This window comes from Passer domesticus, chromosome 9 (assembly GCF_036417665.1).
Source record: "Passer domesticus isolate bPasDom1 chromosome 9, bPasDom1.hap1, whole genome shotgun sequence".
NCBI lineage: Eukaryota > Metazoa > Chordata > Aves > Passeriformes > Passeridae > Passer > Passer domesticus.
In genome coordinates, this window is record NC_087482.1 from 3191621 (window position 1) to 3201298 (window position 9678).

General features: G+C 57.5%; 1 long non-coding RNA gene across 1 annotated transcript; it reads right to left on the reverse strand.

Annotated features, from left to right (window-relative positions):
- Positions 1-6435: 6435 nt before the first annotated feature.
- LOC135307542 (uncharacterized) lies at positions 6436-7474 on the reverse strand. The gene is made up of 3 exons (XR_010368279.1): positions 7372-7474; positions 6827-6943; positions 6436-6507 (listed from the first exon to the last, which is right to left on the reverse strand). It is a non-coding gene; the product is annotated as an uncharacterized LOC135307542 (long non-coding RNA).
- Between the last annotated feature and the right edge of the window lie 2204 nt (positions 7475-9678).

The following is a 9678-nucleotide window of genomic DNA, read 5'->3' on the forward strand; positions in this document are numbered from 1 at the left end:
CAGCTGCTTGGGCAGTGGCTGCTGCCAGGGACACGGGCCAAAGCCATGCCTGAGCAGCCACTGCCACCCCTGGCCCTCCCTGCCCTGTGACAGCTCCCCCAGCCCCAGGGGACAGGCTCAGGCCCTGTCAGGAGCCAGCGCAGCCCCTGCCCAGTCGGGAGCCAGGGCTGGCTCTGGTCCTGGGCTGGTGGCAGGGCTCCCGCTCGGGGCTGCTCCTGTGCCTTGGGCCTCTGGGCACTCAGGGCCAGCTCCGCAGCAGCTGCAGCGCCAGGGACGTTGCTGCACCAGTCCCGTTTCCCTGGGGCTCTGAACCAGCTCCAGAGGCCTGGAAGCCGAGGCGCCTCCAGCTTTGGCTGCTGCCGGGCTGAGCAAGGGCAGGCCCTGGGAGAAGAGCTGCTGCCACACAGCCCCGGCCAGGGCTGAGCCCGGCACAGCAATTACCTGCTGTGCCTGTGCCCGTGTCTGGCATCGCCTTCCTTCCTGCAGCAGGGGCTGCCAGTGAGCCACTGCTTCTCCCTGAGTGTTCCTCCTCCTGAACAGCCTTTTGGTCCATCACTTGAAAAAGGAAAAAAGGGACAACTGGATCAAATGGAAATATTCCCCACTGGGGAGGTGGCACCTTCAGGAGGCAATGCTTGTCTAAGTCACAGGTAAAGATCAGGAAAAAGCCCAGGTAATTGGGGCTGGGCCAGTGCACTCCCTTGTGCAAACAGCTGCACCTCCTGATCTTCTCAGAGACTGGGAAATGGCAGGGGATCTCAGGCCCACAGTACAGTTGGGGCACCCTATCAGCTAATGCCAAATTCCATCCTGCAGAGGCTGGGGAGGAATTGCAGCCAGGCCAGGTTGGGAAACAGCCCTGCAGGGCGTGAAAGCAGCAGCGGGGCAGCGAGGCTGCCATGCATCCCTTCCTGCTGTGCCGGGCACGGCGTGTCCAGATGTGCAGCCAAAGGCACCGGCTGCTGAGTCCCAGGGGAAGCATGAGGGAAATGCACCCACCTTGTCCTCTGGGTGCTTCCTTCTGTGTTTGTCTCAGGAATTCATCTGAGTCATGAGACTTTTTGGCGGCAAAAACTTCGGTCTTTCCTTTTGGAGGACCTTAAGAGAAAGTAGTTCCATTTCCCAGGAATGGATCCCACAAAAGCAGGACTCAGCCTGTGGGGTCAGCAGGGACACACTACTCACCCCTGCCATGGGAGCTGGGTTGGGGCCAAGCATCCAGCCCTGGAGCTTGAGAAGTCCTCCCCGCAGACACACCTGTAACTCAACAGCCACAGAAGCTTCTGCCATCTCTGCTGATCTGCACGGGCACCACTGAGCCGCAGGAGCGGTGAGGGGATCGTGCAGGGCGAGGGCACACATGTGCATGGTTCTGTGCTGGCACCTGCAGCGATGCCCCCCTGGCCCAGCTTTGGCCTCTGAGCTGGCAGCTCTCCCAGGGGAAAGGCCTTGACCTACCCTCAGCATCTCCCAGAGCCTCAGTCCTGGATGTGGGACCTTCACCGGCAGGTTCAGCTGCAAAGAAAGGCAGGACAGAAGAGCTCCTGTGGCACTGCAGGAGATCCTCAGGCTGCCCACAAGGCTCAGCCCCGGGGCACAGCCCTGGGCCCAGCCCCTTCCCTCTCTGCTCTTCTCTGTGGCTGCACAGAGCACACGGAAGGACACACTGGCACAGCACACGGGAGGAGGACTGAAAGATCAATGCTCCTTCGTCCCACTGACAGCGATCCTGAGGGATCCCTCAGGCCTCCAGAAGGGAGCAGGGAAAGATTCTCAGAATCCTTCAGCCCTTACATAATGTTAAGGGAAATGGTTTATAAATGAGCTTTGGTTGCATTGATCCTGATTATTCACTAAGGAAAGGCCGAATGAAAACTTGCCCCCAGCATCCTCCAGGAACTTCAAACCATCCTTCATCAGGACTTCCTGAAAACCCATGTCACGATTCCAGTCTAAAAGGGAGCAGAGATCAGAACCATATTTGTGGCATGCTGGGATCCCCTAATGCTACAGGGAAAAGGGCACTGCAAGGGGGTCGGGTAAGGCTATGGGACCCAGATGGGAATGGACATGGCCAAAGGTGCACAGGGGCTTGGGGAGCTCTGAGCTGGCTCCTGATCACTCTCCACACTCTTTCCCTGCCCTCAGCAACATCCCTGGGAGGGGTGGCTGGAGTAGCCCAGGGCCCTGGGGCTCTCTCCCTCAAACTCACAGAAAATCCACACTAAATCCTTGGGGAAGACTGCAGCAGGCAGTGCCACAGCTATGCCTCCTTGCTACACTCCCTCCTGCCCTACTTCTGCTGGGACAGCCCCCCAGATCCCAAGGGCAAACAGCCAGGCCCTCTCAGGACACACTGCAGCCTTGCTCTCCCCCTCTGTCCTTTCCCCACCGTGGGCACCCCGTGCAGTCACTGCCAGGTTTCAGGACATGTCTCCCATGGAGGGACCCCAGCAGGACTGCTCAGTGCCCTGCGCCTGCTCGGGATAATTCCCCTGGGCTGTGCCGCTCTAGTCCAGGCTGTGCCCGCACTGCCAAGCAGCAGAGAGGGCAGCTCAAGCCTCAGCAGGGCTCAGGCCCAGAGGCACAGCAATTACCTCCTGTGCCTGTGCCTGGCATGGCCTCCCTTCCTGCAGCCGAGGCTGGCACGGAACCACTGCTTCCTCCGGGAAATGCATCCTTCTGCACAGGCTCTCCTTTCATTTCTGGAAAATGGAAAAGAGACAGCTGGATCAGATGGAAACATTCCTCACTGGGAATGGGGAAGGTGAGGCATCACTTGTGAAAGGAATGGATAAGGATCAGAAAACAACCAGGAGTTTGGGACAACCTAAGGCTGCTTCCTTCCTCAAACAGCCCCAACATCTGATCTGCCTGGACACCAGGAAATTGCAGGGGATCAGAGGGTGGGCATGGACTGTGGTACAATTGGGGCAGCCTGTCAGCTGATGCCAAATGCCTTCCTGCAGAGGCTGGGCAGAAGCTGCAGCCAGGCCAGGCTGGGAAACAGCCCTGCAGGGCGTGAAAGCAGCAGCGGGGCAGCGAGGCTGCCATGGATCCCTTCCCACTGTGCCGGGCACGGCGTGTCCAGATGTGCAGCCAAAGCTCCTGGCTGCTGAGTCCCAGGGGAAGCATGAGGGTATGCACCCACCTTGTCTTCTCTGCAGACATTCCTTCAGCATTTGCCACATGATTTCTAATGGGTCCTGGAATTTCTTGCCTGCCATGTCTTTGGTCTCTCCTGTCGTAGGACCTTAAGATAAAGTAGTTCCATTCCCCAGGAATGGATCTCCCAAAAGCACAGCTCAGCCTTTGGGGTCAGCAGGGACACACTACTCACCCCTGCCATGGGAGCTGGGCTTTTGTGCAGCATCCAAGGTAGGAGTTGGTGAGGTCGTCCCTGCAGACACGCCTGTAACACAACAGCCACAGAAGCTTCTGTCACCTGGTCCTGACCAGTCAGTCAAACATTACGCCTTGGTGGGACAGTGAGAACATACCTGCAGAATGCTCAGAGGGCTTCACAACTTCAGAGCGCCAGGCTAATGGGGAATCCATCCCAGCCTCCCAGTCTGGAAGCAAACCAAGATGAGAACTGTTTCCATTGTGTGCCAGGGCTGGCTCTGGCCCTGGGCTGGCGGCAGGGCTCCCGCTCGGGGCTGCTCCTGTGCCTTGGGCCTCTGGGCACTCAGGGCCAGCTCCGCAGCAGCTGCAGCGCCAGGGACGTTGCTGCACCAGTCCCGTTTCCCCGGGGCTCTGAACCAGCTCCAGAGGCCTGGAAGCCGAGGCGCCTCCAGCTTTGGCCGCTGCCGGGCCGGGCAAGGGCAGGCCCTGGGGGAAGAGCTGCTGCCACACAGCCCCGGCCAGGCCTGAGCCCTGCACAGCAATTACCTGCTGTGCCTGTGCCCGTGTCTGGCTTTGCCTTCTTTCCGGCAGCAGGGGCTGGCACCGAAGATGGAGTGCTTCCTTCGAGAAATGCCACCTTCCACTGAAGCACTATGTCCATCTCTTGACAAAGGAAGGGAGACAGCTGCATCAGATGGAGCTGTTCCCCACTTGGGTGGTGGCATCAGAGGTAATATTTGTGAAATTTATGGAGCAGGAAAATGGCCAGATTACAGTGGCATGATGTGAGCACTTCCACCTCCAAACAGCCACCCTTTTCCTAATCTGCAGGACTGGATATAGTGGGGGATCTCAGGGTGTGTTACAGTTTGGGCTGACTGTCAGCTGATGCCAAATACCTTCCTGCAGAGGCTGGGCAGAAGCTGCAGCCAGGCCAGGCTGGGAAACAGCCCTGCAGGGCGTGAAAGCAGCAGCGGGGCAGCGAGGCTGCCATGGATCCCTTCCTGCTGTGCCGGGCATGGCATGTCCAGATGTGCAGCCAAAGCCCCCGGCTGCTGAGTCCCAGGGGAAGCATGAGAGAAATGCACCCACCTTCTCTTGTCTGCAGGGGTTCCTTCAGCTCTTGCCTCATCTGTTTGGATGGTTGCAGGGACATCTTATCTGTTGTATCTTGGACTTTCCCTGTTGGAGTACCTTAGAGAAAAATATTTCCATTTCCCAGGAATGGATCCTACAAAAGCAAGGCTCAGGCTTTGAGGTCAGCAGGGACACACTACTCACCACTGTGATGGGAGCTGGGCTTGCGTATAGCATCCAAGGTAGGAGCTGGAGAAGCTGGAGAAGTCCTCCCTGTAGACACATCTGTAACACAACAGCCACAGAAGCTTCTGTCACCTGGTGCCTGCCCGCTTGTCTACAATTCTTCCTTGGTGACACACCGAGAACATACCTGCAGGAGGCTCCAAGGGCTTCAAAACTTTATTCATCCAAGCTGATGGAGAAGCCTTCCCAGCCTCATCTAGAACGGAGCACAGATGAGAACACTTTCCAGGGTGTGCTGGGATCCCCTTCTGCCACAGGGAACTGGGCACTGCCAGGGGGTCGGCTAAGGCCGTGGGAGCCAGATGTGAATAGACATGGCCAAAGGTGCACAGGGGCCTGGGGAGCTCTGGGCTGGCTCCTGGTCACTCTCCACACTCTTTCCCTGCCCTCAGCAACATCCCAGGAAGGGGTGGCTGGAGCAGCACAAGGCCCTGGGGCTCTCTCCCTCAGACACAGAGGAAATCCTCCCTAAATCCCTGAGGCAAACTGCAGCAGGCAGTGCCACAGTTATGCCTCCCTACCTCCTTCTGTCCCTCCTGCCCTCCTTCTGTGGGGAAACCCCCCAGATCCCAAGGGCAATCAGCCAGGCCCTCTCAGGACACACTGGAGCCTTCCTCTCCTCCTCTGTCCTTTCCCCACCGTGGGCACCCCGTGCAGTCACTGCCAGGTTTCAGGACATGTCTCCCATGGAGGGACCCCAGCAGGACTGCTCAGGACCCGAGTGCCCTGAGCCTGCTCGGGATAATTCCCCTGGGCTGTGCTGCTCTATTCCAGGCTGTGCCCGCACTGCCAAGCAGCAGAGAGGGCAGCTCAAGCCTCAGCAGGGCTCAGGCCCAGAGGCACAGCAATTACCTCCTGTGCCTGTGCCTGGCATGGCCTCCCTTCCTGTAGCAGAGGCTGGCATGGAGCCCCTGCTTCCTCCGAGAAATGCTTCTTTCTCCGCAGGCTCTCCTTTGATTTCTGGAGAATGCAAAAGAGACAGATGGATCAGATGGAAACATTCCTGACTGGGAATGGCGAAGGGGACAATTTCAGGAGGCATCAATTGTGAAAGGAATGGATAATGATCAGAAAACACCCAGGATTTTGGGACAACCCAAGGCTGCTTCCTTCCCCAAACAGCCCCAACATCTGATCTGCCTGGACACCAGGAAATTGCAGGGGATCTGAGGGTGGGCATGGCCTGTGGTGCATTTGGGGCTGTCTGCCAGCTGATGCCAAATGCCTTCCTGCAGAGGCTGGGCAGAAGCTGCAGCCAGGCCAGGCTGGGAAACAGCCCTGCAGGGCGTGAAAGCAGCAGCGGGGCATCGAGGCTGCCATGGATCCCTTCCTGCTGTGCCGGGCACGGCATGTCCAGATGTGCAGCCAAAGCCCCTGGCTGCTGAGACCCAGGGGAAGCATGAGGGAAATGCACCTACCTTGTCTTCTCTGCAGACGTTCCTTCAGCATTTGCCACATGATTTCTAATGGGTCCTGGAATTTCTTTTCTGCCATGTCTTTCATCTCTTCTGGTGGAGGACCTTAAGAGAAAGTAGTTCCATTTCCCAGGAATGGATCCCACAAAATCAGGTCTCAGCCTTTGGGTTCAGCAGGGACACACTACTCACCCCTGCCATGGGAGCTGGGCTTATGTGCAGCATCCAAGGTAGGAGTTGGTGGAGTTGTCCCTGCAGACACGGCTGTAAAACAACAGCCACAGAAGCTTCTGTCACCTGGTTCTTACCAGTCAGTCAAACATTACACCTTGGTGGGACAGTGAGAACATACCTGCAGAATGCTCAGAGGGCTTCACAACTTCAGAGCGCCAGGCTAATGGAGGAACCGTCCCAGCATCCCAGTCTGGAAGCAAACCAAGATGAGAACTGTTTCCATTGTGTGCCAGGGCTGGCTCTGGCCCTGGGCTGGAGGCAGGGCTCCTGCTCGGGGCTGATCCTGTGCCTTGGGCCTCTGGGCACTCAGGGCCAGCTCTGCAGCAGCTGCAGCGCCAGGGACGTTGCTGCACCAGTCCCGTTTCCCCGGGGCTCTGAGCGAGCTCCAGAGGCCTGGAAGCCGAGGCGCCTCCAGCTTTGGCTGCTGCCGGGCCGGGCAAGGGCAGGCCCTGGGGGAAGAGCTGCTGCCACACAGCCCCGGCCAGGCCTGAGCCCGGCACAGCAATTACCTGCTGTGCCTGTGCCCGTGTCTGGCATCGCCTTCCTTCCTGCAGCAGGGGCTCGCATTGAAGATGGAGTGCTTCCTTCAGGAATTGCCACCTTCCACTGAAGCTCTATGTCCATCTCTTGACAAAGGAAGGGAGACAGCTGCATCAGATGGAGCTGTTCCGCACTTGGGCAGTGGCATCAGAGGTAATATTTGTGAAATTTATGGAGCAGGAAAATGGCCAGGTTACAGTGGCATGATGTGAGCACTTCCACCTCCAAACAGCCACCCTTTTCCTAAGCTGCAGGGCTGGATATAGTGGGGTATCTCAGGGTGTGTTACAGTTTGGGCTGACTGTCAGCTGATGCCAAATGCCTTCGGCAGAGGCTGGGCAGAAGCTGCAGCCAGGCCAGGCTGGGAAACAGCCCTGCAGGGCGTGAAAGCAGCAGCGGGGCAGCAAGGCTGCCATGGATCCCTTCCCGCTGTGCCGGGCACGGCGTGTCCAGATGTGCAGCCAAAGACCCCGGCTGCTGACTCCCAGGGGAAGCATGAGGGAAATGCACCCACCTTCTCTTGTCTGCAGGGGTTCCTTCAGCTCTTTCCTCATCTGTTTGGATGGTTGCAGGGACATCTTATCTGTTGTATCTTGGACTTTCCCTGTTGGAGTACCTTAGAGAAAAATATTTCCATTTCCCAGGAATGGATCCTACAAAAGCAAGGCTCAGCCTGTGGGTTCAGCAGGGACACACTACTCACCACTGTGATGGGAGCTGGGCTTGAGTGCAAAATCCAAGGTAGGAGCTGGAGAAGTCCTCCCTGTAGACACATCTGTAACACAACAGCCACAGCAGCTTCTGTCACCTGGTGCCTGCCCGCTTGTCTACAATTCTTCCTTGGTGGCAAACTGAGAACATACCTGCAGGAGGCTCCAAGGGCTTCAAAACTTTATTCATCCAAGCTGATGGAGAAGCCTTCCCAGCAACCTCATCTAGAACGGAGCACAGATGAGAACACTTTCCAGGGTGTGCTGGGATCCCCTTCTGCCACAGGGAACTGGGCACTGCCAGGGGGTCGGCTAAGGCGGTGGGAGCCAGATGTGAATAGACATGGCCAAAGGTGCACAGGGGCCTGGGGAGCTCTGGGCTGGCTCCTGGTCACTTTCCACACTCTTTCCCTGCCCTCAACAACATCCCTGGGAGGGGTGGCTGGAGCAGCGCAGGGTCCCGGGGTTCTCTCCCTCAGACACAGAGGAAATCCTCTCTAAAACCCTGGCGAAAACTGCAGCAGGCAGTGACACAGTTATCCATCCCTCCCTCTGTCCCTCCTGTCCTCCTTCTGCTGGGACAGCTCCCAGATCCCAAGGGCAAACAGCCAGGCCCTCTCAGGACACACTGGAGCCTTGCTCTCCCCCTCTGTCCTTTCCCCACTGTGGGCACCCCGTGCAGTCACTCCCAGGTTTCAGGACATGTCTCCCATGGAGGGACCCCAGCAGGACTGCTCAGGACCCGAGTGCCCTGAGCCTGCTCGGGATAATTCCCCTGGGCTGTGCCGCTCTAGTCCAGGCTGTGCCCGCACTGCCAAGCAGCAGAGAGGGCAGCTCAAGCCTCAGCAGGGCTCAGGCCCAGAGGCACAGCAATTACCTCCTGTGTATGTGCCTGGCATGGCCTCCCTTCCTGCAGCAGAGGCTGGCACGGAACCACTGCTTCCTCCAGGAAATGCTTCTTTCTCCGCAGGCTCTCCTTTGATTTCTGGAGAATGCAAAAGAGACATCTGGATCAGATGGAAACATTCCTCATTGGGAATGAGCCATGGATCCCTTCCTGCTGTGCCGGGCACGGCGTGTCCAGATGTGCAGCCAAAGCCCCCGGCTGCTGAGTCCCAGGGGAAGCATGAGGCAAATGCACCCACCTTGTCCTCCCTGCAGCATTTTCTTCAGCACTTGCCTCATCTGTTTGGATGGTTCCAGGGATATCTTCTCTGTTGTGTCTTGCATCTTCCTCTTCGGAGGAACTTAGAGAAAAATATTTCCATTTCCCAGGAATGCATCCCACAAAACCAGTGCTCAACTTGTGAGGTCAGCAGGGACACACTACTCACCCCTGCCATGCAAACTGGTCTTGTTGGCAATAACCACCAATGTACGTATGAATCTCCTCCCTGTAGACACACCTGTAACTCAACAGCCACAGAAGCTTCTGCCATCTCTGCTGATCTGCACGGGCACCACTGAGCCGCAGGAGCGGTGAGGGGATCGTGCAGGGCGAGGGCACACACGTGCATGGTTCTGTGCTGGCACCTGCAGCGCTGCCTCCCTGGCCCAGCTTTGGGCTCTGAGCTGGCAGCTCTCCCAGGGGAAAGGCCTTGACCTACCCTCAGCATCTCCCAGAGCCTCAGTCCTGGATGTGGGGCCTTCACCAGCAGGTTCAGCTGCAAAGAAAGGCAGGACAGAAGAGCTCCTGTGGCACTGCAGGAGATCCTCAGGCTGCCCACAAGGCTCAGCCCCGGGGCACAGCCCTGGGCCCGGCCCAGCCCCTTCCCTCTTTGCTCTTCTCTGTGGCTGCACAGAGCACACGGAAGGACACACTGGCATTGCACACGGGAGGAAGATTGAAAGCTAAATGCTCCTTCCTCCCAATGACAGTGATCCTGTGGGAGCCCTCAGGGCTCCAGAAGGGAGCAGGGCAAGGTTTCCAGATTCTTTCAACCTTAAGATTATGTTAAGGGAAATGGTTTGTAAGTGAACTTTTGTTGCATTAATCCTGATTATTCACTCAGGAAAGACAGAATGAAAACTTGCCTCCAGCATCCTCAAAGAACTTCAAACCATCCTTCATCAGGACTTCCTGAAAACCCATGTCACTATTCCAGTCTAGA